The sequence below is a fragment of the Ascaphus truei genome, unplaced genomic scaffold, assembly GCF_040206685.1.
Source record: "Ascaphus truei isolate aAscTru1 unplaced genomic scaffold, aAscTru1.hap1 HAP1_SCAFFOLD_234, whole genome shotgun sequence".
In the NCBI taxonomy this organism is placed as follows: Eukaryota; Metazoa; Chordata; class Amphibia; order Anura; family Ascaphidae; genus Ascaphus; species Ascaphus truei.
Window position 1 is genome coordinate 162,391 of NW_027455259.1, and position 26,624 is coordinate 189,014.

General features: G+C 42.0%; 31 non-coding genes and 11 pseudogenes across 31 annotated transcripts; all 42 read right to left on the reverse strand.

Moving 5' to 3' along the window:
* Positions 1 to 64: 64 nt before the first annotated feature.
* Positions 65 to 183, reverse strand: LOC142478068 (5S ribosomal RNA). Its single transcript, XR_012792961.1, has one exon. It is a non-coding gene; the product is annotated as a 5S ribosomal RNA (ribosomal RNA).
* Positions 184 to 469: 286 nt separating this feature from the next.
* On the reverse strand, positions 470 to 588 carry LOC142477893 (5S ribosomal RNA). Its single transcript, XR_012792791.1, has one exon. It is a non-coding gene; the product is annotated as a 5S ribosomal RNA (ribosomal RNA).
* A 291-nt stretch (positions 589 to 879) lies between these two features.
* On the reverse strand, positions 880 to 998 carry LOC142477894 (5S ribosomal RNA). The gene has a single exon (XR_012792792.1). It is a non-coding gene; the product is annotated as a 5S ribosomal RNA (ribosomal RNA).
* Positions 999 to 1,674: 676 nt separating this feature from the next.
* LOC142478109 (5S ribosomal RNA) lies at positions 1,675 to 1,793 on the reverse strand (annotated as a pseudogene).
* A 286-nt stretch (positions 1,794 to 2,079) lies between these two features.
* On the reverse strand, positions 2,080 to 2,198 carry LOC142478073 (5S ribosomal RNA). Its single transcript, XR_012792967.1, has one exon. It is a non-coding gene; the product is annotated as a 5S ribosomal RNA (ribosomal RNA).
* Positions 2,199 to 2,484: 286 nt separating this feature from the next.
* Positions 2,485 to 2,603, reverse strand: LOC142477856 (5S ribosomal RNA). The gene has a single exon (XR_012792756.1). It is a non-coding gene; the product is annotated as a 5S ribosomal RNA (ribosomal RNA).
* A 286-nt stretch (positions 2,604 to 2,889) lies between these two features.
* LOC142478212 (5S ribosomal RNA) lies at positions 2,890 to 3,008 on the reverse strand (annotated as a pseudogene).
* Positions 3,009 to 3,294: 286 nt separating this feature from the next.
* LOC142478246 (5S ribosomal RNA) lies at positions 3,295 to 3,413 on the reverse strand (annotated as a pseudogene).
* Positions 3,414 to 3,684: 271 nt separating this feature from the next.
* LOC142477932 (5S ribosomal RNA) lies at positions 3,685 to 3,803 on the reverse strand. Its single transcript, XR_012792829.1, has one exon. It is a non-coding gene; the product is annotated as a 5S ribosomal RNA (ribosomal RNA).
* Positions 3,804 to 4,089: 286 nt separating this feature from the next.
* Positions 4,090 to 4,208, reverse strand: LOC142477858 (5S ribosomal RNA). The gene has a single exon (XR_012792758.1). It is a non-coding gene; the product is annotated as a 5S ribosomal RNA (ribosomal RNA).
* A 286-nt stretch (positions 4,209 to 4,494) lies between these two features.
* On the reverse strand, positions 4,495 to 4,613 carry LOC142478108 (5S ribosomal RNA). Its single transcript, XR_012793003.1, has one exon. It is a non-coding gene; the product is annotated as a 5S ribosomal RNA (ribosomal RNA).
* Positions 4,614 to 4,899: 286 nt separating this feature from the next.
* LOC142478060 (5S ribosomal RNA) lies at positions 4,900 to 5,018 on the reverse strand. The gene has a single exon (XR_012792953.1). It is a non-coding gene; the product is annotated as a 5S ribosomal RNA (ribosomal RNA).
* Positions 5,019 to 5,304: 286 nt separating this feature from the next.
* Positions 5,305 to 5,423, reverse strand: LOC142477931 (5S ribosomal RNA). Its single transcript, XR_012792828.1, has one exon. It is a non-coding gene; the product is annotated as a 5S ribosomal RNA (ribosomal RNA).
* A 286-nt stretch (positions 5,424 to 5,709) lies between these two features.
* On the reverse strand, positions 5,710 to 5,828 carry LOC142477859 (5S ribosomal RNA). The gene has a single exon (XR_012792759.1). It is a non-coding gene; the product is annotated as a 5S ribosomal RNA (ribosomal RNA).
* Positions 5,829 to 6,114: 286 nt separating this feature from the next.
* On the reverse strand, positions 6,115 to 6,233 carry LOC142477896 (5S ribosomal RNA). Its single transcript, XR_012792793.1, has one exon. It is a non-coding gene; the product is annotated as a 5S ribosomal RNA (ribosomal RNA).
* A 286-nt stretch (positions 6,234 to 6,519) lies between these two features.
* Positions 6,520 to 6,638, reverse strand: LOC142477963 (5S ribosomal RNA). Its single transcript, XR_012792858.1, has one exon. It is a non-coding gene; the product is annotated as a 5S ribosomal RNA (ribosomal RNA).
* A 286-nt stretch (positions 6,639 to 6,924) lies between these two features.
* Positions 6,925 to 7,043, reverse strand: LOC142478232 (5S ribosomal RNA; annotated as a pseudogene).
* A 286-nt stretch (positions 7,044 to 7,329) lies between these two features.
* LOC142478064 (5S ribosomal RNA) lies at positions 7,330 to 7,448 on the reverse strand. Its single transcript, XR_012792957.1, has one exon. It is a non-coding gene; the product is annotated as a 5S ribosomal RNA (ribosomal RNA).
* A 286-nt stretch (positions 7,449 to 7,734) lies between these two features.
* Positions 7,735 to 7,853, reverse strand: LOC142478066 (5S ribosomal RNA). Its single transcript, XR_012792959.1, has one exon. It is a non-coding gene; the product is annotated as a 5S ribosomal RNA (ribosomal RNA).
* Positions 7,854 to 8,139: 286 nt separating this feature from the next.
* LOC142478069 (5S ribosomal RNA) lies at positions 8,140 to 8,258 on the reverse strand. Its single transcript, XR_012792962.1, has one exon. It is a non-coding gene; the product is annotated as a 5S ribosomal RNA (ribosomal RNA).
* A 287-nt stretch (positions 8,259 to 8,545) lies between these two features.
* On the reverse strand, positions 8,546 to 8,664 carry LOC142477977 (5S ribosomal RNA). The gene has a single exon (XR_012792872.1). It is a non-coding gene; the product is annotated as a 5S ribosomal RNA (ribosomal RNA).
* Positions 8,665 to 8,950: 286 nt separating this feature from the next.
* LOC142477978 (5S ribosomal RNA) lies at positions 8,951 to 9,069 on the reverse strand. The gene has a single exon (XR_012792873.1). It is a non-coding gene; the product is annotated as a 5S ribosomal RNA (ribosomal RNA).
* A 286-nt stretch (positions 9,070 to 9,355) lies between these two features.
* LOC142477860 (5S ribosomal RNA) lies at positions 9,356 to 9,474 on the reverse strand. Its single transcript, XR_012792760.1, has one exon. It is a non-coding gene; the product is annotated as a 5S ribosomal RNA (ribosomal RNA).
* Positions 9,475 to 9,760: 286 nt separating this feature from the next.
* Positions 9,761 to 9,879, reverse strand: LOC142478183 (5S ribosomal RNA; annotated as a pseudogene).
* A 287-nt stretch (positions 9,880 to 10,166) lies between these two features.
* Positions 10,167 to 10,285, reverse strand: LOC142477974 (5S ribosomal RNA). Its single transcript, XR_012792869.1, has one exon. It is a non-coding gene; the product is annotated as a 5S ribosomal RNA (ribosomal RNA).
* A 286-nt stretch (positions 10,286 to 10,571) lies between these two features.
* Positions 10,572 to 10,690, reverse strand: LOC142478016 (5S ribosomal RNA). Its single transcript, XR_012792910.1, has one exon. It is a non-coding gene; the product is annotated as a 5S ribosomal RNA (ribosomal RNA).
* Positions 10,691 to 10,975: 285 nt separating this feature from the next.
* Positions 10,976 to 11,094, reverse strand: LOC142477967 (5S ribosomal RNA). The gene has a single exon (XR_012792862.1). It is a non-coding gene; the product is annotated as a 5S ribosomal RNA (ribosomal RNA).
* Positions 11,095 to 11,380: 286 nt separating this feature from the next.
* LOC142477861 (5S ribosomal RNA) lies at positions 11,381 to 11,499 on the reverse strand. Its single transcript, XR_012792761.1, has one exon. It is a non-coding gene; the product is annotated as a 5S ribosomal RNA (ribosomal RNA).
* A 285-nt stretch (positions 11,500 to 11,784) lies between these two features.
* Positions 11,785 to 11,903, reverse strand: LOC142478214 (5S ribosomal RNA; annotated as a pseudogene).
* Positions 11,904 to 12,189: 286 nt separating this feature from the next.
* LOC142478061 (5S ribosomal RNA) lies at positions 12,190 to 12,308 on the reverse strand. The gene has a single exon (XR_012792954.1). It is a non-coding gene; the product is annotated as a 5S ribosomal RNA (ribosomal RNA).
* A 286-nt stretch (positions 12,309 to 12,594) lies between these two features.
* On the reverse strand, positions 12,595 to 12,713 carry LOC142477862 (5S ribosomal RNA). Its single transcript, XR_012792762.1, has one exon. It is a non-coding gene; the product is annotated as a 5S ribosomal RNA (ribosomal RNA).
* A 285-nt stretch (positions 12,714 to 12,998) lies between these two features.
* On the reverse strand, positions 12,999 to 13,117 carry LOC142478248 (5S ribosomal RNA; annotated as a pseudogene).
* Positions 13,118 to 13,403: 286 nt separating this feature from the next.
* LOC142477933 (5S ribosomal RNA) lies at positions 13,404 to 13,522 on the reverse strand. The gene has a single exon (XR_012792830.1). It is a non-coding gene; the product is annotated as a 5S ribosomal RNA (ribosomal RNA).
* A 286-nt stretch (positions 13,523 to 13,808) lies between these two features.
* On the reverse strand, positions 13,809 to 13,927 carry LOC142478048 (5S ribosomal RNA). Its single transcript, XR_012792941.1, has one exon. It is a non-coding gene; the product is annotated as a 5S ribosomal RNA (ribosomal RNA).
* A 286-nt stretch (positions 13,928 to 14,213) lies between these two features.
* On the reverse strand, positions 14,214 to 14,332 carry LOC142478250 (5S ribosomal RNA; annotated as a pseudogene).
* A 285-nt stretch (positions 14,333 to 14,617) lies between these two features.
* LOC142478249 (5S ribosomal RNA) lies at positions 14,618 to 14,736 on the reverse strand (annotated as a pseudogene).
* A 286-nt stretch (positions 14,737 to 15,022) lies between these two features.
* Positions 15,023 to 15,141, reverse strand: LOC142478110 (5S ribosomal RNA). The gene has a single exon (XR_012793004.1). It is a non-coding gene; the product is annotated as a 5S ribosomal RNA (ribosomal RNA).
* A 286-nt stretch (positions 15,142 to 15,427) lies between these two features.
* LOC142478241 (5S ribosomal RNA) lies at positions 15,428 to 15,546 on the reverse strand (annotated as a pseudogene).
* Positions 15,547 to 15,832: 286 nt separating this feature from the next.
* LOC142477917 (5S ribosomal RNA) lies at positions 15,833 to 15,951 on the reverse strand. Its single transcript, XR_012792814.1, has one exon. It is a non-coding gene; the product is annotated as a 5S ribosomal RNA (ribosomal RNA).
* A 286-nt stretch (positions 15,952 to 16,237) lies between these two features.
* LOC142478062 (5S ribosomal RNA) lies at positions 16,238 to 16,356 on the reverse strand. Its single transcript, XR_012792955.1, has one exon. It is a non-coding gene; the product is annotated as a 5S ribosomal RNA (ribosomal RNA).
* A 286-nt stretch (positions 16,357 to 16,642) lies between these two features.
* Positions 16,643 to 16,761, reverse strand: LOC142478063 (5S ribosomal RNA). Its single transcript, XR_012792956.1, has one exon. It is a non-coding gene; the product is annotated as a 5S ribosomal RNA (ribosomal RNA).
* Positions 16,762 to 17,047: 286 nt separating this feature from the next.
* Positions 17,048 to 17,166, reverse strand: LOC142478245 (5S ribosomal RNA; annotated as a pseudogene).
* Between the last annotated feature and the right edge of the window lie 9,458 nt (positions 17,167 to 26,624).

Genomic DNA, 26,624 nt, shown 5'->3' on the forward strand with positions numbered 1-26,624 from the left:
AAACATTTTCATTTGCTGCAAGGAATGCCATGTATATTTTCATTAGGGAAGCGAAAAATAAAAACACCCACAGCACCTGGTATTCCCAGGCAGTCTCCCAACACAGTACTAATCAAGCCTCACCCTGCTTAGCTTCCGAGATCTGACGGGATCGGGCGCTTTCAAGGTATTATGGCCGTAGGTGGAGATTGCTGTCTCATGATATCCTCTCATTCTTAAATCCATGAGCCTATATCTTGCTCCATGCATACACAGAGACTGAGAAAATGACAGGTGTACTCAAATGTACTATAGACGGAATTCTTGATGTCAGAATTCTATTTTGGAAGGTTGCATTGTGTTGAACTTTCTGAGGAAAAAACGATATATTTCTTTGCCACTGCGGGAAAAAAGTAGTAAAAAATGAAATATTTTCATTTGCTGCAAGGAATGCCATGTATATTTTCATTAGGGAAGCGAAAAATAAAAACACCCACAGCACCTGGTATTCCCAGGCAGTCTCCCAACACAGTACTAATCAAGCCTCACCCTGCTTAGCTTCCGAGATCTGACGGGATCGGGCGCTTTCAAGGTAGTATGGCCGTAGGTGGAGATTGCTGTCTCATGATATCCTCTCATTCTTAAATCCATGAGCCTATATCTTGCTCCATGCATACACAGAGACTGAGAAAATGACAGGTGTACTCAAATGTACTATAGACGGAATTCTTGATGTCAGAATTCTATTTTGGAAGGTTGCATTGTGTTGAACTTTCAGAGGAAAAAACGATATATTTCTTTGCCACTGCGGGAAAAAAGTAGTAAAAAATGAAACATTTTCATTTGCTGCAAGGAATGCCATGTACTGTATATTTTCATTAGGGAAGCGAAAAATAAAAACACCCACAGCACCTGGTATTCCCAGGCAGTCTCCCAACACAGTACTAATCAAGCCTCACCCTGCTTAGCTTCCGAGATCTGACGGGATCGGGCGCTTTCAAGGTAGTATGGCCGTAGGTGGAGATTGCTGTCTCATGATATCCTCTCATTCTTAAATCCATGAGCCTATATCTTGCTCCATGCATACACAGAGACTGAGAAAATGACAGGTGTACTCAAATGTACTATAGACGGAATTCTTGATGTCAGAATTCTATTTTGGAAGGTTGCATTGTGTTGAACTTTCAGAGGAAAAAACGATATATTTCTTTGCCACTGCGGGAAAAAAGTAGTAAAAAATTTCAGAGGTGCCTATATTCAACCTCCTCCTGTTTGGATTTGAACTCACTATCTCTTCCAAGTATCAGCTTGAACACTGCACACCCCAACTCTGTGAGCTACAAGCTCACCATATAATATGCTGAGTGTTCTGAGGCCTGTATGATATATTTCTAAATGACATGGGAGGCATAAGTGTATTATTGTGACCGTTAAAAAAATACATTCTTGAAGAATTACCTTAAATGGAGAAATTAAATCAGAGACTGAGAAAATGACAGGTGCACTCAAATATACAATAGACGGAATTCTTGATGTCAGAATTCTATTTTGGAAGGTTGCATTGTGTTGAACTTTCAGAGGAAAAAACGATATATTTCTTTGCCACTCCGGGAAAAAAGTAGCAAGAAATGAAACATTTTCATTTGCTGCGAGGAATGCCATGTATATTTTCATTAGGGAAGCGAAAAATAAAAACACCTACAGCACCTGGTATTCCCAGGCAGTCTCCCAACCCAGTACTAATCAAGCCTCACCCTGCTAAGCTTCCGAGATCTGACGGGATTGGGCGCTTTCAAGGTAGTATGGCCGTAGGTGGAGATTGCTGTCTCATGATATCCTCTCATTCTTAAATCCAGGAGCCTATATCTTGCTCCATGCATACACAGAGACTGAGAAAATGACAGGTGCACTCAAATGTACTATAGACGGAATTCTCGATGTCAGAATTCTATTTTGGAAGGTTGCATTGTGTTGAACTTTCAGAGGAAAAAACGATATATTTCTTTGCCACTGCGGCAAAAAAGTAGCAAGAAATGAAACATTTTCATTTGCTGCGAGGAATGCCATGTATATTTTCATTAGGGAAGCGAAAAATAAAAACCCCTACAAAACCTGGTATTCCCAGGCAGTCTCCCAACCCAGTACTAATCAAGCCTCACCCTGCTTAGCTTCCGAGATCTGACGGGATCGGGCGCTTTCAAGGTAGTATGGCCGTAGGTGGAGATTGCTGTCTCATGATATCCTCTCATTCTTAAATCCATGAGCCTATATCTTGCTCCATGCATACACAGAGACTGAGAAAATGACAGGTGCACTCAAATGTACTATAGACGGAATTCTTGATGTCAGAATTCTATTTTGGAAGGTTGCATTGTGTTGAACTTTCAGAGGAAAAAACGATATATTTCTTTGCCACTGCGGGAAAAAAGTAGTAAAAAATGAAACATTTTCATTAGCTGCAAGGAATGCCATGTATATTTTCATTTGGGAAGCAAAAAATAAAAACACCCACAGCACCTGGTATTCCCAGGCAGTCTCCCAACCCAGTACTAATCAAGCCTCACCCTGCTTAGCTTCCGAGATCTGACGGGATCGGGCGCTTTCAAGGTAGTATGGCCGTAGGTGGAGATTGCTGTCTCATGATATCCTCTCATTCTTAAATCCATGAGCCTATATCTTGCTCCATGCATACACAGAGACTGAGAAAATGACAGGTGCACTCAAATGTACTATAGACAGAATTCTTGATGTCAGAATTCTATTTTGGATGGTTGCATTGTTTTGAACTTTCTGAGGAAAAAACGATATATTTCTTTGCCACTGCGGGAAAAAAGTAGTAAAAAATGAAACATTTTCATTTGCTGCAAGGAATGCCATGTATATTTTCATTAGGGAAGCAAAAAATAAAAACACCCACAGCACCTGGTATTCCCAGGCAGTCTCCCAATCCAGTACTAATCAAGCCTCACCCTGCTTAGCTTCCAAGATCTGACAGGATCAGGCGCTTTCAAGGTAGTATGGCCGTAGGTGGAGATTGCTGTCTCATGATATCCTCTCATTCTTAAATCCATGAGCCTATATCTTGCTCCATGCATACACAGAGACTGAGAAAATGACAGGTGCACTCAAATGTACTATAGACGGAATTCTTGATGTCATAATTCTATTTTGGAAGGTTGCATTGTGTTGAACTTTCTGAGGAAAAAACGATATATTTCTTTGCCACTGCGGGAAAAAAGTAGTAAAAAATGAAACATTTTCATTTGCTGCAAGGAATGCCATGTATATTTTCATTAGGGAAGCGAAAAATAAAAACACCCACAGCACCTGGTATTCCCAGGCAGTCTCCCAACCCAGTACTAATCAAGCCTCACGCTGCTTAGCTTCCGAGATCTGACGGGATCGGGCGCTTTCAAGGTAGTATGGCCGTCTCATGATATCCTCTCATTCTTAAATCCATGAGCCTATATCTTGCTCCATGCATACACAGAGCCTGAGAAAATGACAGGTGTACTCAAATGTACTATAGACGGAATTCTTGATGTCAGAATTCTATTTTGGAAGGTTGCATTGTGTTAAACTTTCTGAGGAAAAAACGATATATTTCTTTGCCACTGCGGAAAAAAAAGTAGTAAAAAATGAAACATTTTCATTTGCTGCAAGGAATGCCATGTATATTTTCATTAGGGAAGCGAAAAATAAAAACACCCACAGCACCTGGTATTCCCAGGCAGTCTCCCAACCCAGTACTAATCAAGCCTCACCCTGCTTAGCTTCTGAGATCTGACGGGATCGGGTGCTTTCAAGGTAGTATGGCCGTAGGTGGAGATTGCTGTCTCATGATATCCTCTCATTCTTAAATCCATGAGCCTATATCTTGCTCCATGCATACACAGAGACTGAGAAAATGACAGGTGCACTCAAATGTACTATAGACGGAATTCTTGATGTCAGAATTCTATTTTGGAAGGTTGCATTGTGTTGAACTTTCAGAGGAAAAAACGATATATTTCTTTGCCACTGCGGGAAAAAAGTAGTAAAAAATGAAACATTTTCATTTGCTGCAAGGAATGCCATGTATATTTTCATTAGGGAAGCGAAAAATAAAAACACCCACAGCACCTGGTATTCCCAGGCAGTCTCCCAACCCAGTACTAATCAAGCCTCACCCTGCTTAGCTTCCGAGATCTGACGGGATCGGGCGCTTTCAAGGTAGTATGGCCGTAGGTGGAGATTGCTGTCTCATGATATCCTCTCATTCTTAAATCCATGAGCCTATATCTTGCTCCATGCATACACAGAGACTGAGAAAATGACAGGTGCACTCAAATGTACTATAGACAGAATTCTTGATGTCAGAATTCTATTTTGGAATGTTGCATTGTGTTGAACTTTCAGAGGAAAAAACGATATATTTGTTTGCCACTGCGGGAAAAAAGTAGTAAAAAATGAAACATTTTCATTTGCTGCAAGGAATGCCATGTATATTTTCATTAGGGAAGCGAAAAATAAAAACACCCACAGCACCTTGTATTTCCAGGCAGTCTCCCAACCCAGTACTAACCAAGCCTCACCCTGCTTAGCTTCCGAGATCTGACGGGATCGGGCGCTTTCAAGGTAGTATGGCCGTAGGTGGAGATTGCTGTCTCATGATATACTCTCATTCTTAAATCCATGAGCCTATATATTGCTCCATGCATACACAGAGACTTAGAAAATGACAGGTGCACTCAAATGTACTATAGACGGAATTCTTGATGTCAGAATTCTATTTTGGAAGGTTGCATTGTGTTGAACTTTCAGAGGAAAAAACGATATATTTCTTTGCCACTGCGGGAAAAAAGTAGTAAAAAATGAAACATTTTCATTTGCTGCAAGGAATGCCATGTATATTTTCATTAGGGAAGCGAAAAATAAAAACACCCACAGCACCTGGTATTCCCAGTCAGTCTCCCAACCCAGTACTAATCAAGCCTCACCCTGCTTAGCTTTCGAGATCTGACGGGATCGGGCGCTTTCAAGGTAGTATGGCCGTAGGTGGAGATTGCTGTCTCATGATATCCTCTCATTCTTAAATCCATGAGCCTATATCTTGCTCCATGCATACACAGAGACTGAGAAAATGACAGGTGTACTCAAATGTACTATAGACGGAATTCTTGATGTCAGAATTCTATTTTGGAAGGTTGCATTGTGTTGAACTTTCAGAGGAAAAAACGATATATTTCTTTGCCACTGCGGGAAAAAAGTAGTAAAAAATGAAACATTTTCATTTGCTGCAAGGAATGCCATGTATATTTTCATTAGGGAAGCGAAAAATAAAAACACCCACAGCACCTGGTATTCCCAGGCAGTCTCCCAACCCAGTACTAATCAAGCCTCACCCTGCTTAGCTTCCGAGATCTGACGGGATCAGGCGCTTTCAAGGTAGTATGGCCGTAGGTGGAGATTGCTGTCTCATGATATCCTCTCATTCTTAAATCCATGAGCCTATATCTTGCTCCATGCATACACAGAGACTGAGAAAATGACAGGTGTACTCAAATGTACTATAGACGGAATTCTTGATGTCAGAATTCTATTTTGGAAGGTTGCATTGTGTTGAACTTTCTGAGGAAAAAACGATATATTTCTTTGCCACTGCGGGAAAAAAGTAGTAAAAAATGAAACATTTTCATTTGCTGCAAGGAATGCCATGTATATTTTCATTAGGGAAGCGAAAAATAAAAACACCCACAGCACCTGGTATTCCCAGGCAGTCTCCCAACCCAGTACTAATCAAGCCTCACCCTGCTTAGCTTCCGAGATCTGACGGGATCGGGCGCTTTCAAGGTAGTATGGCCGTAGGTGGAGATTGCTGTCTCATGATATCCTCTCATTCTTAAATCCATGAGCCTATATCTTGCTCCATGCATACACAGAGACTGAGAAAATGACAGGTGCACTCAAATGTACTATAGACGGAATTCTTGATGTCAGAATTCTATTTTGGAAGGTTGCATTGTGTTGAACTTTCAGAGGAAAAAACGATATATTTCTTTGCCACTGCGGGAAAAAAGTAGTAAAAAATGAAACATTTTCATTTGCTGCAAGGAATGCCATGTATATTTACATTAGGGAAGCGAAAAATAAAAACACCCACAGCACCTGGTATTCCCAGGCAGTCTCCCAACACAGTACTAATCAAGCCTCACCCTGCTTAGCTTCCGAGATCTGACGGGATCGGGCGCTTTCAAGGTAGTATGGCCGTAGGTGGAGATTGCTGTCTCATGATATCCTCTCATTCTTAAATCCATGAGCCTATATCTTGCTCCATGCATACACAGAGACTGAGAAAATGACAGGTGTACTCAAATGTACTATAGACGGAATTCTTGATGTCAGAATTCTATTTTGGAAGGTTGCATTGTGTTGAACTTTCTGAGGAAAAAACGATATATTTCTTTGCCACTGCGGGAAAAAAGTAGCAAAAAATGAAACATTTTCATTTGCTGCAAGGAATGCCATGTATATTTTCATTAGGGAAGCGAAAAATAAAAACACCCACAGCACCTGGTATTCCCAGGCAGTCTCCCAACCCAGTACTAATCAAGCCTCACCCTGCTTAGCTTCCGAGATCTGATGGGATCGGGCGCTTTCAAGGTAGTATGGCCGTAGGTGGAGATTGCTGTCTCATGATATCCTCTCATTCTTAAATCCATGAGCCTATATCTTGCTCCATGCATACACAGAGACCGAGAAAATGACAGGTGCACTCAAATGTACTATAGACGGAATTCTTGATGTCAGAATTCTATTTTGGAAGGTTGCATTGTGTTGAACTTTCTGAGGAAAAAACGATATATTTCTTTGCCACTGCGGGAAAAAAGTAGTAAAAAATGAAACATTTTCATTTGCTGCAAGGAATGCCATGTATATTTTCATTAGGGAAGCGAAAAATAAAAACACCCACAGCACCTGGTATTCTCAGGCAGTCTCCCAACCCAGTATTAATCAAGCCTCACCCTGTTTAGCTTCCGAGATCTGACGGGATCGGGCTCTTTCAAGGTAGTATTGCCGTAGGTGGAGATTGCTGTCTCATGATATCCTCTCATTCTTAAATCCATGAGCCTATATCTTGCTCCATGCATACACAGAGACTGAGAAAATGACAGGTGCACTCAAATGTACTATAGACGGAATTCTTGATGTCAGAATTCTATTTTGGAAGGTTGCATTGTGTTGAACTTTCTGAGGAAAAAACGATATATTTCTTTGCCACTGCTGGAAAAAAGTAGTACAAAATGAAACATTTTCATTTGCTGCAAGGAATGCCATGTATATTTTCATTAGGGAAGCGAAAAATAAAAACACCCACAGCACCTGGTATTCCCAGGCAGTCTCCCAACACAGTACTAATCAAGCCTCACCCTGCTTAGCTTCCGAGATCTGACGGGATCGTGCGTTTTCAAGGTAGTATGGCCGTAGGTGGAGATTGCTGTCTCATGATATCCTCTCATTCTTAAATCCATGAGCCTATATCTTGCTCCATGCATACACAGAGACTGAGAAAATGACAGGTGCACTCAAATGTACTATAGACGGAATTCTTGATGTCAGAATTCTATTTTGGAAGGTTGCATTGTGTTGAACTTTCAGAGGAAAAAACGATATATTTCTTTGCCACTGCGGGAAAAAAGTAGTAAAAAATGAAACATTTTCATTTGCTGCAAGGAATGCCATGTATATTTTCATTAGGGAAGCGAAAAATAAAAACACCCACAGCACCTGGTATTCCCAGGCAGTCTCCCAACACAGTACTAATCAAGCCTCACCCTGCTTAGCTTCCGAGATCTGACGGGATCGTGCGTTTTCAAGGTAGTATGGCCGTAGGTGGAGATTGCTGTCTCATGATATCCTCTCATTCTTAAATCCATGAGCCTATATCTTGCTCCATGCATACACAGAGACTGAGAAAATGACAGGTGCACTCAAATGTACTATAGACGGAATTCTTGATGTCAGAATTCTATTTTGGAAGGTTGCATTGTGTTGAACTTATGGAGGAAAAAACGATATATTTCTTTGCCACTGCGGGAAAAAAGTAGTAAAAAATTAAACATTTTCATTTGCTGCAAGGAATGCCATGTATATTTTCATTAGGGAAGCGAAAAAAAAAAACACCCACAGCACCTGGTATTCCCAGGCAGTCTCCCAACCCAGTACTAATCAAGCCTCACCCTGCTTAGCATCCGAGATCTGACAGGATCGGGCGCTTTCAAGGTAGTATGGCCGTAGGTGGAGATTGCTGTCTCATGATATCCTCTCATTCTTAAATCCATGAGCCTATATCTTGCTCCATGCATACACAGAGACTGAGAAAATGACAGGTGCACTCAAATGTACTATAGACGGAATTCTTGATGTCAGAATTCTATTTTGGAAGGTTGCATTGTGTTGAACTTTCTGAGGAAAAAAACTATATATTTCTTTGCCACTGCGGGAAAAAAGTAGTAAAAAATTAAACATTTTCATTTGCTGCAAGGAATGCCATGTATATTTTCATTAGGGAAGCGAAAAATAAAAACACCCACAGCACCTGGTATTCCCAGGCAGTCTCCCAACCCAATACTAATCAAGCCTCACCCTGCTTAGCTTCCGAGATCTGACGGGATCGGGCGCTTTCAAGGTAGTATGGCCGTAGGTGGAGATTGCTGTCTCATGATATCCTCTCATTCTTAAATCCATGAGCCTATATCTTGCTCCATGCATACACAGAGACTGAGAAAATGACAGGTGCACTCAAATGTACTATAGACGGAATTCTTGATGTCAGAATTCTATTTTGGAAGGTTGCATTGTGTTGAACTTTCAGAGGAAAAAACGATATATTTCTTTGCCACTGCGGGAAAAAAGTAGTAAAAAATGAAACATTTTCATTTGCTGCAAGGAATGTCATGTATATTTTCATTAGGGAAGCGAAAAATAAAAACACCCACAGCACCTGGTATTCCCAGGCAGTCTCCCAACCCAGTACTAATCAAGCCTCACCCTGCTTAGCTTCCAAGATCTGACGGGATCGGGCGCTTTCAAGGTAGTATGGCCGTAGGTGGAGATTGCTGTCTCATGATATCCTCTCATTCTTAAATCCATGAGCCTATATCTTGCTCCATGCATACACAGAGACTGAGAAAATGACAGGTGCACTCAAATGTACTATAGACGGAATTCTTGATGTCAGAATTCTATTTTGGAAGGTTGCATTGTGTTGAACTTTCAGAGGAAAAAACGATATATTTCTTTGCCACTGCGGGAAAAAAGTAGTAAAAAATGAAACATTTTCATTTGCTGCAAGGAATGCCATGTATATTTTCATTAGGGAAGCGAAAAATAAAAACACCCACAGCACCTGGTATTCCCAGGCAGTCTCCCAACCCAGTACTAATCAAGCCTCACCCTGCTTAGCTTCCGAGATCTGACGGGATCGGGCGCTTTCAAGGTAGTATGGCCGTAGGTGGAGATTGCTGTCTCATGATATCCTCTCATTCTTAAATCCATGAGCCTATATCTTGCTCCATGCATATACAGAGACTGAGAAAATGACAGGTGCACTCAAATGTACTATAGACGGAATTCTTGATGTCAGAATTCTATTTTGGAAGGTTGCATTGTGTTGAACTTTCAGAGGAAAAAACGATATATTTCTTTGCCACTGCGGGAAAAAAGTAGTAAAAAATGAAACATTTTCATTTGCTGCAAGGAATGGCATGTATATTTTCATTAGGGAAGCGAAAAATAAAAACACCCACAGCACCTGGAATTCCCAGGCAGTCTCCCAACACAGTACTAATCAAGCTTCACCCTGCTTAGCTTCCGAGATCTGACGGGATCGGGCGCTTTCAAGAAAGTATGGCCGTAGGTGGAGATTGCTGTCTCATGATATCCTCTCATTCTTAAATCCATGAGTCTATATCTTGCTCCATGCATACACAGAGACTGAGAAAATGACAGGTGTACTCAAATGTACTATAGACGGAATTCTTGATGTCAGAATTCTATTTTGGAAGGTTGCATTGTGTTGAACTTTCTGAGGAAAAAAACTATATATTTCTTTGCCACTGCGGGAAAAAAGTAGTAAAAAATTAAACATTTTCATTTGCTGCAAGGAATGGCATGTATATTTTCATTAGGGAAGCGAAAAATAAAAACACCCACAGCACCTGGTATTCCCAGGCAGTCTCCTAACCCAGTACTAATCAAGCCTCACCCTGCTTAGCTTCCGAGATCTGACGGGATCGGGCGCTTTCAAGGTAGTATGGCCGTAGGTGGAGATTGCTGTCTCATGATATCCTCTCATTCTTAAAGCCATGAGCCTATATCTTGCTCCATGCATACACAGAGACTGAGAAAATGACAGGTGCACTCAAATGTACTATAGACGGAATTCTTGATGTCAGAATTCTATTTTGGAAGGTTGCATTGTGTTGAACTTTCAGAGGAAAAAACGATATATTTCTTTGCCACTGCGGGAAAAAAGTAGTAAAAAATGAAACATTTTCATTTGCTGCAAGGAATGCCATGTATATTTTCATTAGGGAAGCGAAAAATAAAAACACCCACAGCACCTGGTATTCCCAGGCAGTCTCCCAACCCAATACTAATCAAGCCTCGCCCTGCTTAGCTTCCGAGATCTGACGGGATCGGGCGCTTTCAAGGTAGTATGGCCGTAGGTGGAGATTGCTGTCTCATGATATCCTCTCATTCTTAAATCCATGAGCCTATATCTTGCTCCATGCATACACAGAGACTGAGAAAATGACAGGTGCACTCAAATGTACTATAGACGGAATTCTTGATGTCAGAATTCTATTTTGGAAGGTTGCATTGTGTTGAACTTTCTGAGGAAAAAACGATATATTTCTTTGCCACTGCGGGAAAAAAGTAGTAAAAAATGAAACATTTTCATTTGCTGCAAGGAATGCCATGTATATTTTCATTAGGGAAGCAAAAATAAAAACACCCACAGCACCTGGTATTCCCAGGCAGTCTCCCAACCCAGTACTAATCAAGCCTCACCCTGCTTAGCTTCCGAGATCTGACGGGATCGGGCGCTTTCAAGGTAGTATGGCCGTAGTTGGAGATTGCTGTCTCATGATATCCTCTCATTCTTAAATCCATGAGCCTATATCTTGCTCCATGCATACACAGAGACTGAGAAAATGACAGGTGCACTCAAATGTACTATAGACGGAATTCTTGATGTCAGAATTCTATTTTGGAAGGTTGCATTGTGTTGAACTTTCAGAGGAAAAAACGATATATTTCTTTGCCACTGCGGGGAAAAAGTAGTAAAAAATGAAACATTTTCATTTGCTGCAAGGAATGCCATGTATATTTTCATTAGGGAAGCGAAAAATAAAAACACCCACAGCACCTGGTATTCCCAGGCAGTCTCCCAACCCAGTACTAATCAAGCCTCACCCTGCTTAGCTTCCGAGATCTGACGGGATCGGGCGCTTTCAAGGTAGTATGGCCGTAGGTGGCGATTGCTGTCTCATGATATCCTCTCATTCTTAAATCCATGAGCCTATATCTTGCTCCATGCATACACAGAGACTGAGAAAATGACAGGTGCACTCAAATGTACTATAGACGGAATTCTTGATGTCAGAATTCTATTTTGGAAGGTTGCATTGTGTTGAACTTTCAGAGGAAAAAACGATATATTTCTTTGCCACTGCGGGAAAAAAGTAGTAAAAAATGAAACATTTTCATTTGCTGCAAGGAATGCATGTATATTTTCATTAGGGAAGCGAAAAATAAAAACACCCACAGCACCTGGTATTCCCAGGCAGTCTCCCAACCCAGTACTAATCAAGCCTCACCCTGCTTAGCTTCCGAGATCTGACGGGATCTGGCGCTTTCAAGGTAATATGTCCGTAGGTGGAGATTGCTGTCTCATGATATCCTCTCATTCATAAATCCATGAGCCTATATCTTGCTCCATGCATACACAGAGACTGAGAAAATGACAGGTGCACTCAAATGTACTATAGACGGAATTCTTGATGTCAGAATTCTATTTTGGAAAGTTGCATTGTGTTGAACTTTCAGAGGAAAAAACGATATATTTCTTTGCCACTGCGGGAAAAAAGTAGTAACAAATGAAACATTTTCATTTGCTGCAAGGAATGCCATGTATATTTTCATTAGGGAAGCGAAAAATAAAAACACCCACAGCACCTGGTATTCCCAGGCAGTCTCCAAACCCAGTACGAATCAAGCCTCACCCTGCTTAGCTTCCGAGATCTGACGGGATCGGGCGCTTTCAAGGTAGTATGGCCGTAGGTGGAGATTGCTGTCTCATGATATCCTCTCATTCTTAAATCCATGAGCCTATATCTTGCTCCATGCATACACAGAGACTGAGAAAATGACAGGTGCACTCAAATGTACTATAGACGGAATTCTTGATGTCAGAATTCTATTTTGGAAGGTTGCATTGTGTTGAACTTTCAGAGGAAAAAACGATATATTTCTTTGCCACTGCGGGAAAAAAGTAGTAAAAAATGAAACATTTTCATTTGCTGCAAGGAATGCCATGTATATTTTCATTAGGGAAGCGAAAAATAAAAACACCCACAGCACCTGGTATTCCCAGGCAGTCTCCCAACCCAGTACTAATCAAGCCTCACCCTGCTTAGCTTCCGAGATCTGACGGGATCGGGCGCTTTCAAGGTAGTATGGCCGTAGGTGGAGATTGCTGTCTCATGATATCCTCTCATTCTTAAATCCATGAGCCTATATCTTGCTCCATGCATACACAGAGACCGAGAAAATGACAGGTGCACTCAAATGTACTATAGACGGAATTCTTGATGTCAGAATTCTATTTTGGAAAGTTGCATTGTGTTGAACTTTCAGAGGAAAAAACGATATATTTCTTTGCCACTGCGGGAAAAAAATAGTAAAAATGAAACATTTTCATTTGCTGCAAGGAATGCCATGTATATTTTCATTAGGGAAGCGAAAAATAAAAACACCCACAGTACCTGGTATTCCCAGGCAGACTCCCAACCCAGAACTAATCAAGCCTCAACCTGCTTATCTTCCAAGATCTGACGGGATCGGGCGCTTTCAAGGTAGTATGGCCGTAGGTGGAGATTGCTGTCTCATGATATCCTCTCATTCTTAAATCCATGAGCCTATATCTTGCTCCATGCATACACAGAGACTGAGAAAATGACAGGTGCACTCAAATGTACTATAGACGGAATTCTTGATGTCAGAATTCTATTTTGGAAGGTTGCATTGTGTTGAACTTTCTGAGGAAAAAACGATATATTTCTTTGCCACTGCGGGAAAAAAGTAGCAAGAAATGAAACATTTTCATTTGCTGCGAGGAATGCCATGTATATTTTCATTAGGGAAGCGAAAAATAAAAACACCTACAGCACCTGGTATTCCCAGGCAGTCTCCCAACCCAGTACTAATCAAGCCTCACCCTGCTTAGCTTCCGAGATCTGACGGGATCGGGCGCTTTCAAGGTAGTATGGCCGTAGGTGGAGATTGCTGTCTCCTGATATCCTCTCATTCTTAAATCCATGAGCCTATATCTTGCTCCATGCATACACAGAGACTGAGAAAATGACAGGTGCACTCAAATGTACTATAGACGGAATTCTTGATGTCAGAATTCTATTTTGGAAGGTTGCATTGTGTTGAACTTTCAGAGGAAAAAACGATATATTTCTTTGCCACTGCGGGAGAAAAGTAGCAAGAAATGAAACATTTTCATTTGCTGCGAGAAATGCCATGTATATTTTCATTAGGGAAGCGAAAAATAAAAACACCTACAGCACCTGGTATTCCCAGGCAGTCTCCCAACCCAGTACTAATCAAGCCTCACCCTGCTTAGCTTCCGAGATCTGACGGGATCGGGCGCTTTCAAGGTAGTATGGCCGTAGGTGGAGATTGCTGTCTCCTGATATCCTCTCATTCTTAAATCCATGAGCCTATATCTTGCTCCATGCATACACAGAGACTGAGAAAATGACAGGTGCACTCAAATGTACTATAGACGGAATTCTTGATGTCAGAATTCTATTTTGGAAGGTTGCATTGTGTTGAACTTTCTGAGGAAAAAACGATATATTTCTTTGCCACTGCGGGAAAAAAGTAGTAAAAAATGAAACATTTTCATTTGCTGCAAGGAATGCCATGTATATTTTCATTAGGGAAGCGAAAAATAAAAACACCCACACCACCTGGTATTCCCAGGCAGTCTCCCAACCCAGTACTAATCAATCCTCACCCTACTTAGCTTCCGAGATCTGACAGGATCAGGCGCTTTCAAGGTAGTATGGCCGTAGGTGGAGTTTGCTCTCTCATGATATCCTCTCATTCTTAAATCCATGAGCCTATATCTTGCTCCATGCATACACAGAGACTGAAAAAATGACAGGTGCACTCAAATGTACTATAGACGGAATTCTTGATGTCAGAATTCTATTTTGGAAGGTTGCATTGTGTTGAACTTTCAGAGGAAAAAACGATATATTTCTTTGCCACTGCGGGAAAAAAATAGTAAAAATGAAACATTTTCATTTGCTGCAAGGAATGCCATGTATATTTTCATTAGGGAAGCGAAAAATAAAAACACCCACAGTACCTGGTATTCCCAGGCAGACTCCCAACCCAGAACTAATCAAGCCTCAACCTGCTTATCTTCCAAGATCTGACGGGATCGGGCGCTTTCAAGGTAGTATGGCCGTAGGTGGAGATTGCTGTCTCATGATATCCTCTCATTCTTAAATCCATGAGCCTATATCTTGCTCCATGCATACACAGAGACTGAGAAAATGACAGGTGCACTCAAATGTACTATAGACGGAATTCTTGATGTCAGAATTCTATTTTGGAAGGTTGCATTGTGTTGAACTTTCTGAGGAAAAAACGATATATTTCTTTGCCACTGCAGGAAAAAAGTAGCAAGAAATGAAACATTTTCATTTGCTGCGAGGAATGCCATGTATATTTTCATTAGGGAAGCGAAAAATAAAAACACCTACAGCACCTGGTATTCCCAGGCAGTCTCCCAACCCAGTACTAATCAAGCCTCACCCTGCTTAGCTGCCGAGATCTGACGGGATCGGGCGCTTTCAAGGTAGTATGGCCGTAGGTGGAGATTGCTGTCTCCTGATATCCTCTCATTCTTAAATCCATGAGCCTATATCTTGCTCCATGCATACACAGAGACTGAGAAAATGACAGGTGCACTCAAATGTACTATAGACGGAATTCTTGATGTCAGAATTCTATTTTGGAAGGTTGCATTGTGTTGAACTTTCTGAGGAAAAAACGATATATTTCTTTGCCACTGCGGGAAAAAAGTAGTAAAAAATGAAACATTTTCATTTGCTGCAAGGAATGCCATGTATATTTTCATTAGGGAAGCGAAAAATAAAAACACCCACAGCACCTGGTATTCCCAGGCAGTCTCCCAACCCAGTACTAATCAATCCTCACCCTACTTAGCTTCCGAGATCTGACAGGATCAGGCGCTTTCAAGGTAGTATGGCCGTAGGTGGAGATTGCTGTCTCATGATATCCTCTCATTCTTAAATCCATGAGCCTATATCTTGCTCCATGCATACACAGAGACTGAAAAAATGACAGGTGCACTCAAATGTACTATAGACGGAATTCTTGATGTCAGAATTCTATTTTGGAAGGTTGCATTGTGTTGAACTTTCTGAGGAAAAAAAGATATATTTCTTTGCCACTGCGGGAAAAAAGTAGCAAGAAATGAAACATTTTCATTTGCTGCGAGGAATGCCATGTATATTTTCATTAGGGAAGCGAAAAATAAAAACACCTACAGCACCTGGTATTCCCAGGCAGTCTCCCAACCCAGTACTAATCAAGCCTCACCCTGCTTAGCTTCCAAGATCTGACGGGATCGGGCGCTTTCAAGGTAGTATGGCCGTAGGTGGAGATTGCTGTCTCATGATATCCTCTCATTCTTAAATCCATGAGCCTATATCTTGCTCCATGCATACACAGAGACTGAGAAAATGACAGGTGCACTCAAATGTACTATAGACGGAATTCTTGATGTCAGAATTCTATTTTGGAAGGTTGCATTGTGTTGAACTTTCTGTGGAAAAAACGATATATTTCTTTGCCACTGCGGGAAAAAAGTAGTAAAAAATGAAACATTTTCATTTGCTGCAAGGAATGCCATGTATATTTTCATTAGGGAAGCGAAAAATAAAAACACCCACAGCACCTGGTATTCCCAGGCAGTCTCCCAACCCAGTACTAATCAAGCCTCACCCTGCTTATCTTCCAAGATCTGACGGGATCGGGCGCTTTCAAGGTAGTATGGCCGTAGGTGGAGATTGCTGTCTCATGATATCCTCTCATTCTTAAATCCATGAGCCTATATGTTGCTCCATGCATACACAGAGACTGAGAAAATGACAGGTGCACTCAAATGTACTATAGACGGAATTCTTGATGTCAGAATTCTATTTTGGAAGGTTGCATTGTGTTGAACTTTCTGACAAAAAAACGATATATTTCTTTGCCACTGCGGGAAAAAAGTAGTAAAAAATGAAACATTTTCATTTGCTGCAAGGAATGCCATGTATATTTTCATTAGGGAAGCGAAAAATAAAAACACCCACAGCACCTGGTATTCCCAGGCAGTCTCCCAACCCAGTACTAATCAAGCCTCACCCTGCTTATCTTCCAAGATCTGACGGGATCGGGCGCTTTCAAGGTAGTATGGCCGTAGGTGGAGATTGCTGTCTCATGATATCCTCTCATTCTTAAATCCATGAGCCTATATCTTGCTCCATGCATACACAGAGACTGAGAAAATGACAGGTGCACTCAAATGTACTATAGACGGAATTCTTTATGTCAGAATTCTATTTTGGAAGGTTGCATTGTGTTGAACTTTCTGAGGAAAAAACGATATATTTCTTTGCCACTGCGGGAAAAAAGTAGTAAAAAATGAAACATTTTCATTTGCTGCAAGGAATGCCATGTATATTTTCATTAGGGAAGCGAAAAATAAAAACACCCACAGCACCTGGTATTCCCAGGCAGTCTCCCAACCCAGTACTAATCAATACTCACCCTGCTTAGCTTCCGAGATCTGACAGGATCAGGCGCTTTCAAGGTAGTATGGCCGTAGGTGGACATTGCTGTCTCATGATACCCCCCAGTATACGCCCAGAACCATGGACCCGGTAGTTGTGGTTCGGACTGTCTCCAACCAGCCATAATGTTGTGAGAGTGAAATTATGTCTATGTCCAGCTTTGGTACATTTGAAGCAACTCAAACTTAACCTAAGCGTTTTTCGAAACTACTTTTTGGCTATCTTCTTATAGGAAGGTCTAGGAGCTCTGAAAATGAACGTGCGCATCTTTCACTCTTCCCGAGGGACTTAGAAGAATTTTGTGATGTTTTTTATTAAAATGGTGTATTAGGGTATATATTTAAATATATTTTATGCACTGTATATGAGCTGGCGATTTCTAAGTCTGTGGTTCCGAGAGGGGGTAACCAGGATCACTAATAAATGTCAAGCCACTCGGCTGCCAGAATGCCCTGCTTCAGCACAGACCAGAAAGGCATTGTGATAAGCGTATCCCCGGTATAGTCAGGGGTTAATGGGAGTCGTCCCCGTCAACCCAGTATACGCCCAGAACCATGGACCCGGTACTTGTGGTTCGGACTGTCTCCAACCAGCCATAATGTTGTGTGAGTGAAATTATGTCTAAGTCCAGCTTTGGTACATTAGAAGCAACTCTCAAACTTAACCTAAGCGTTTTTCGAAGCTACTTTTTGGCTAACTTCTTATAGGAACGTCTAGGAGCTCTGAAAATGAACGTGCGCATCTTTTACTCTTCCCGAGGGACTTAGAATCATTTTGTGATATTTTTTATTAAAATGGTGTATTAGGGTATATATTTAAATATATTTTATGCACTGTATATGAGCTGGCGATTTCTAAGTCTGTGGTTCCGAGAGGGGGTAACCAGGCTCACTAATAAAGGTCAAGCCACTTGGCTGCCAGAATGCCCTGCTTCAGCACAGACCAGAAAGGCATTGTGATAAGCGTATCCCCGGTATAGTCAGGGGTTAATGGGAGTCGTCCCCGTCCCCCCAGTATACGCCCAGAACCATGGACCCGGTACTTGTGGTTCGGACTGTCTCCAACCAGCCATAATGTTGTGAGAGTGAAATTATGTCTATGTCCAGCTTTGGTACATTAGAAGCAACTCTCAAACTTAACCTAAGCGTTTTTCGAAGCTACTTTTTGGCTAACTTCTTATAGGAACGTCTAGGAGCTCTGAAAATGAACGTGCGCATCTTTCACTCTTTCCGAGGGACTTAGAAGAATTTTGTGATATTTTTTATTAAAATGGTGTATTAGGGTATATATTTAAATATATTTTATGCACTGTATATGAGCTGGCGATTTCGAAGTCTGTGGTTCCGAGAGGGGGTAACCAGGATCACTAATAAAGGTCAAGCCACTTGGCTGCCAGAATGCCCTGCTTCAGCACAGACCAGAAAGGCATTGTGATAAGCGTATCCCCGGTATAGTCAGGGGTTAATGGGAGTCGTCCCCGTCCCCCCAGTATACGCCCAGAACCATGGACCCGGTACTTGTGGTTCGGACTGTCTCCAACCAGCCATAATGTTGTGAGAGTGAAATTATGTCTAAGTCCAGCTTTGGTACATTAGAAGCAACTCTCAAACTTAACCTAAGCGTTTTTCGAAGCTACTTTTTGGCTAACTTCTTATAGGAAGGTCTAGGAGCTCTGAAAATGAACGTGCGCATCTTTCACTCTTCCCGAGGGAGTTACTGTAGAATAATTTTGTGATATTTTTTATTAAAATGGTGTATTAGGGTATATATTTAAATATATTTTATGCACTGTATATGAGCTGGCGATTTCTAAGTCTGTGGTTCCGAGAGGGGGTAACCAGGATCACTAATAAAGGTCAAGCCACTTGGCTGCCAGAATGCCCTGCTTCAGCACAGACCAGAAAGGCATTGTGATAAGCGTATCCCCGGTATAGTCAGGGGTTAATGGGAGTCGTCCCCGTCCCCCCAGTATACGGCCAGAACCATGGACCCGGTACTTGAGGTTCGGACTGTCTCCAACCAGCCATAATGTTGTGAGAGGGAAATTATGTCTAAGTCCAGCTTTGGTACATTAGAAGCAACTCTGAAACTTAACCTAAGCGTTTTTCGAAGCTACTTTTTGGCTAACTTCTTATAGGAAGGTCTAGGAGCTCTGAAAATGAACGTGCGCGTCTTTCACTTTTCCCGAGGGACTTGGAATAATTTTGTGATATTTTTTATTAAAATGGTGTTTAAGGGTATATATATATATATTTTATGCACTGTATATGAGCTGGCGATTTCTAAGTCTGTGGTTCCGAGAGGGGGTAACCAGGCTCACTAATAAAGGTCAAGCCACTTGGCTGCCAGAATGCCCTGCTTCAGCACAGAACAGAAAGGCATTGTGATAAGCGTATCCCCGGTATAGTCAGGGGTTAATGGGAGTCGTCCCCGTCCCCCCAGTATACGCCCAGAACCATGGACCCGGTACTTGTGGTTCGGACTGTCTCCAACCAGCCATAATGTTGTGAGAGTGAAATTATGTCTAAGTCCAGCTTTGGTACATTAGAAGCAACTCTCAAACTTAACCTAAGCGTTTTTCGAAGCTACTTTTTGGCTAACTTCTTATAGGAACGTCTAGGAGCTCTGAAAATGAACGTGCGCATCTTTCACTCTTTCCGAGGGACTTAGAAGAATTTTGTGATATTTTTTATTAAAATGGTGTATTAGGGTATATATTTAAATATATTTTATGCACTGTATATGAGCTGGCGATTTCGAAGTCTGTGGTTCCGAGAGGGGGTAACCAGGATCACTAATAAAGGTCAAGCCACTTGGCTGCCAGAATGCCCTGCTTCAGCACAGACCAGAAAGGCATTGTGATAAGCGTATCCCCGGTATAGTCAGGGGTTAATGGGAGTCGTCCCCGTCCCCCCAGTATACGCCCAGAACCATGGACCCGGTACTTGTGGTTCGGACTGTCTCCAACCAGCCATAATGTTGTGAGAGTGAAATTATGTCTAAGTCCAGCTTTGGTACATTAGAAGCAACTCTCAAACTTAACCTAAGCGTTTTTCGAAGCTACTTTTTGGCTAACTTCTTATAGGAAGGTCTAGGAGCTCTGAAAATGAACGTGCGCATCTTTCACTCTTCCCGAGGGAGTTACTGTAGAATAATTTTGTGATATTTTTTATTAAAATGGTGTATTAGGGTATATATTTAAATATATTTTATGCACTGTATATGAGCTGGCGATTTCTAAGTCTGTGGTTCCGAGAGGGGGTAACCAGGATCACTAATAAAGGTCAAGCCACTTGGCTGCCAGAATGCCCTGCTTCAGCACAGACCAGAAAGGCATTGTGATAAGCGTATCCCCGGTATAGTCAGGGGTTAATGGGAGTCGTCCCCGTCCCCCCAGTATACGGCCAGAACCATGGACCCGGTACTTGAGGTTCGGACTGTCTCCAACCAGCCATAATGTTGTGAGAGGGAAATTATGTCTAAGTCCAGCTTTGGTACATTAGAAGCAACTCTGAAACTTAACCTAAGCGTTTTTCGAAGCTACTTTTTGGCTAACTTCTTATAGGAAGGTCTAGGAGCTCTGAAAATGAACGTGCGCGTCTTTCACTTTTCCCGAGGGACTTGGAATAATTTTGTGATATTTTTTATTAAAATGGTGTTTAAGGTTATATATATATATATATTTTATGCACTGTATATGAGCTGGCGATTTCTAAGTCTGTGGTTCCGAGAGGGGGTAACCAGGCTCACTAATAAAGGTCAAGCCACTTGGCTGCCAGAATGCCCTGCTTCAGCACAGACCAGAAAGGCATTGTGATAAGCGTATCCCCGGTATAGTCAGGGGTTAATGGGAGTCGTCCCCGTCCCCCCAGTATACGCCCAGAACCATGGACCCGGTACTTGTGGTTCGGACTGTCTCCAACCAGCCATAATGTTGTGAGAGTGAAATTATTTCTAAGTCCAGCTTTGGTACATTAGAAGCAACTCTGAAACTTAACCTAAGCGTTTTTCGAAGCTACTTTTTGGCTAACTTCTTATAGGAACGTCTAGGAGCTCTGAAAATGAACGTGCGCATCTTTCACTCTTTCCGAGGGACTTAGAAGAATTTTGTGATATTTTTTATTAAAATGGTGTATTAGGGTATATATTTAAATATATTTTATGCACTGTATATGAGCTGGCGATTTCTAAGTCTGTGGTTCCGAGAGGGGGTAACCAGGATCACTAATAAAAGTCAAGCCACTTGGCTGCCAGAATGCCCTGCTTCAGCACAGACCAGAAAGGCATTGTGATAAGCGTATCCCCGGTATAGTCAGGGGTTAATGGGAGTCGTCCCCGTCCCCCCAGTATACGCCCAGAACCATGGACCCGGTACTTGTGGTTCGGACTGTCTCCAACCAGCCATAATGTTGTGAGAGTGAAATTATGTCTAAGTCCAGCTTTGGTACATTAGAAGCAACTCTCAAACTTAACCTAAGCGTTTTTCGAAGCTACTTTTTGGCTAACTTCTTATAGGAACGTCTAGGAGCTCTGAAAATGAACGTGCGCATCTTTCACTCTTTCCGAGGGACTTAGAAGAATTTTGTGATATTTTTTATTAAAATGGTGTATTAGGGTATATATTTAAATATATTTTATGCACTGTATATGAGCTGGCGATTTCGAAGTCTGTGGTTCCGAGAGGGGGTAACCAGGATCACTAATAAAGGTCAAGCCACTTGGCTGCCAGAATGCCCTGCTTCAGCACAGACCAGAAAGGCATTGTGATAAGCGTATCCCCGGTATAGTCAGGGGTTAATGGGAGTCGTCCCCGTCCCCCCAGTATACGCCCAGAACCATGGACCCGGTACTTGTGGTTCGGACTGTCTCCAACCAGCCATAATGTTGTGAGAGTGAAATTATGTCTAAGTCCAGCTTTGGTACATTAGAAGCAACTCTCAAACTTAACCTAAGCGTTTTTCGAAGCTACTTTTTGGCTAACTTCTTATAGGAAGATCTAGGAGCTCTGAAAATGAACGTGCGCATCTTTCACTCTTCCCGAGGGAGTTACTGTAGAATAATTTTGTGATATTTTTTATTAAAATGGTGTATTAGGGTATATATTTAAATATATTTTATGCACTGTATATGAGCTGGCGATTTCTAAGTCTGTGGTTCCGAGAGGGGGTAACCAGGATCACTAATAAAGGTCAAGCCACTTGGCTGCCAGAATGCCCTGCTTCAGCACAGACCAGAAAGGCATTGTGATAAGCGTATCCCCGGTATAGTCAGGGGTTAATGGGAGTCGTCCCCGTCCCCCCAGTATACGGCCAGAACCATGGACCCGGTACTTGAGGTTCGGACTGTCTCCAACCAGCCATAATGTTGTGAGAGTGAAATTATGTCTAAGTCCAGCTTTGGTACATTAGAAGCAACTCTCAAACTTAACCTAAGCGTTTTTCGAAGCTACTTTTTGGCTAACTTCTTATAGGAAGGTCTAGGAGCTCTGAAAATGAACGTGCGCGTCTTTCACTCTTCCCGAGGGACTTGGAATAATTTTGTGATATTTTTTATTAAAATGGTGTTTAAGGGTATATATATAAATATATTTTATGCACTGTATATGAGCTGGCGATTTCTAAGTCTGTGGTTCCGAGAGGGGGTAACCAGGCTCACTAATAAAGGTCAAGCCACTTGGCTGCCAGAATGCCCTGCTTCAGCACAGACCAGAAAGGCATTGTGATAAGCGTATCCCCGGTAAAGTCAGGGGTTAATGGGAGTCGTCCCCGTCCCCCCAGTATACGCCCAGAACCATGGACCCGGTACTTGTGGTTCGGACTGTCTCCAACCAGCCATAATGTTGTGAAAGTGAAATTATGTCTAAGTCCAGCTTTGGTACATTAGAAGCAACTCTCAAACTTAACCTAAGCGTTTTTCGAAGCTACTTTTTGGCTAACTTCTTATAGGAACGTCTAGGAGCTCTGAAAATGAACGTGCGCATCTTTCACTCTTTCCGAGGGACTTAGAAGAATTTTGTGATATTTTTTATTAAAATGGTGTATTAGGGTATATATTTAAATATATTTTATGCACTGTATATGAGCTGGCGATTTCTAAGTCTGTGGTTCCGAGAGGGGGTAACCAGGATCACTAATAAAAGTCAAGCCACTTGGCTGCCAGAATGCCCTGCTTCAGCACAGACCAGAAAGGCATTGTGATAAGCGTATCCCCGGTATAGTCAGGGGTTAATGGGAGTCGTCCCCGTCCCCCCAGTATACGCCCAGAACCATGGACCCGGTACTTGTGGTTCGGACTGTCTCCAACCAGCCATAATGTTGTGAGAGTGAAATTATGTCTAAGTCCAGCTTTGGTACATTAGAAGCAACTCTCAAACTTAACCTAAGCGTTTTTCGAAGCTACTTTTTGGCTAACTTCTTATAGGAACGTCTAGGAGCTCTGAAAATGAACGTGCGCATCTTTCACTCTTTCCGAGGGACTTAGAAGAATTTTGTGATATTTTTTATTAAAATGGTGTATTAGGGTATATATTTAAATATATTTTATGCACTGTATATGAGCTGGCGATTTCGAAGTCTGTGGTTCCGAGAGGGGGTAACCAGGATCACTAATAAAGGTCAAGCCACTTGGCTGCCAGAATGCCCTGCTTCAGCACAGACCAGAAAGGCATTGTGATAAGCGTATCCCCGGTATAGTCAGGGGTTAATGGGAGTCGTCCCCGTCCCCCCAGTATACGCCCAGAACCATGGACCCGGTACTTGTGGTTCGGACTGTCTCCAACCAGCCATAATGTTGTGAGAGTGAAATTATGTCTAAGTCCAGCTTTGGTACATTAGAAGCAACTCTCAAACTTAACCTAAGCGTTTTTCGAAGCTACTTTTTGGCTAACTTCTTATAGGAAGATCTAGGAGCTCTGAAAATGAACGTGCGCATCTTTCACTCTTCCCGAGGGAGTTACTGTAGAATAATTTTGTGATATTTTTTATTAAAATGGTGTATTAGGGTATATATTTAAATATATTTTATGCACTGTATATGAGCTGGCGATTTCTAAGTCTGTGGTTCCGAGAGGGGGTAACCAGGATCACTAATAAAGGTCAAGCCACTTGGCTGCCAGAATGCCCTGCTTCAGCACAGACCAGAAAGGCATTGTGATAAGCGTATCCCCGGTATAGTCAGGGGTTAATGGGAGTCGTCCCCGTCCCCCCAGTATACGGCCAGAACCATGGACCCGGTACTTGAGGTTCGGACTGTCTCCAACCAGCCATAATGTTGTGAGAGTGAAATTATGTCTAAGTCCAGCTTTGGTACATTAGAAGCAACTCTCAAACTTAACCTAAGCGTTTTTCGAAGCTACTTTTTGGCTAACTTCTTATAGGAAGGTCTAGGAGCTCTGAAAATGAACGTGCGCGTCTTTCACTCTTCCCGAGGGACTTGGAATAATTTTGTGATATTTTTTATTAAAATGGTGTTTAAGGGTATATATATAAATATATTTTATGCACTGTATATGAGCTGGCGATTTCTAAGTCTGTGGTTCCGAGAGGGGGTAACCAGGCTCACTAATAAAGGTCAAGCCACTTGGCTGCCAGAATGCCCTGCTTCAGCACAGACCAGAAAGGCATTGTGATAAGCGTATCCCCGGTAAAGTCAGGGGTTAATGGGAGTCGTCCCCGTCCCCCCAGTATACGCCCAGAACCATGGACCCGGTACTTGTGGTTCGGACTGTCTCCAACCAGCCATAATGTTGTGAAAGTGAAATTATGTCTAAGTCCAGCTTTGGTACATTAGAAGCAACTCTCAAACTTAACCTAAGCGTTTTTCGAAGCTACTTTTTGGCTAACTTCTTATAGGAACGTCTAGGAGCTCTGAAAATGAACGTGCGCATCTTTCACTCTTTCCGAGGGACTTAGAAGAATTTTGTGATATTTTTTATTAAAATGGTGTATTAGGGTATATATTTAAATATATTTTATGCACTGTATATGAGCTGGCGATTTCTAAGTCTGTGGTTCCGAGAGGGGGTAACCAGGATCACTAATAAAAGTCAAGCCACTTGGCTGCCAGAATGCCCTGCTTCAGCACAGACCAGAAAGGCATTGTGATAAGCGTATCCCCGGTATAGTCAGGGGTTAATGGGAGTCGTCCCCGTCCCCCCAGTATACGCCCAGAACCATGGACCCGGTACTTGTGGTTCGGACTGTCTCCAACCAGCCATAATGTTGTGAGAGTGAAATTATGTCTAAGTCCAGCTTTGGTACATTAGAAGCAACTCTCAAACTTAACCTAAGCGTTTTTCGAAGCTACTTTTTGGCTAACTTCTTATAGGAACGTCTAGGAGCTCTGAAAATGAACGTGCGCATCTTTGACTCTTTCCGAGGGACTTAGAAGAATTTTGTGATATTTTTTATTAAAATGGTGTATTAGGGTATATATTTAAATATATTTTATGCACTGTATATGAGCTGGCGATTTCGAAGTCTGTGGTTCCGAGAGGGGGTAACCAGGATCACTAATAAAGGTCAAGCCACTTGGCTGCCAGAATGCCCTGCATCAGCACAGACCAGAAAGGCATTGTGATAAGCGTATCCCCGGTATAGTCAGGGGTTAATGGGAGTCGTCCCCGTCCCCCCAGTATACGCCCAGAACCATGGACCCGGTACTTGTGGTTCGGACTGTCTCCAACCAGCCATAATGTTGTGAGAGTGAAATTATGTCTAAGTCCAGCTTTGGTACATTAGAAGCAACTCTCAAACTTAACCTAAGCGTTTTTCGAAGCTACTTTTTGGCTAACTTCTTATAGGAAGGTCTAGGAGCTCTGAAAATGAACGTGCGCATCTTTCACTCTTCCCGAGGGAGTTACTGTAGAATAATTTTGTGATATTTTTTATTAAAATGGTGTATTAGGGTATATATTTAAATATATTTTATGCACTGTATATGAGCTGGCGATTTCTAAGTCTGTGGTTCCGAGAGGGGGTAACCAGGATCACTAATAAAAGTCAAGCCACTTGGCTGCCAGAATGCCCTGCTTCAGCACAGACCAGAAAGGCATTGTGATAAGCGTATCCCCGGTATAGTCAGGGGTTAATGGGAGTCGTCCCCGTCCCCCCAGTATACGCCCAGAACCATGGACCCGGTACTTGTGGTTCGGACTGTCTCCAACCAGCCATAATGTTGTGAGAGTGAAATTATGTCTATGTCCAGCTTTGGTACTTTAGAAGCAACTCTCAAACTTAACCTAAGCGTTTTTCGAAGCTACTTTTTGGCTAACTTCTTATAGGAAGGTCTAGGAGCTCTGAAAATGAACGTGCGCATCTTTCACTCTTCCCGAGGGAGTTACTGTAGAATAATTTTGTGATATTTTTTATTAAAATGGTGTATTAGGGTATATATTTAAATATATTTTATGCACTGTATATGAGCTGGCGATTTCTAAGTCTGTGGTTCCGAGAGGGGGTAACCAGGATCACTAATAAATGTCAAGCCACTTGGCTG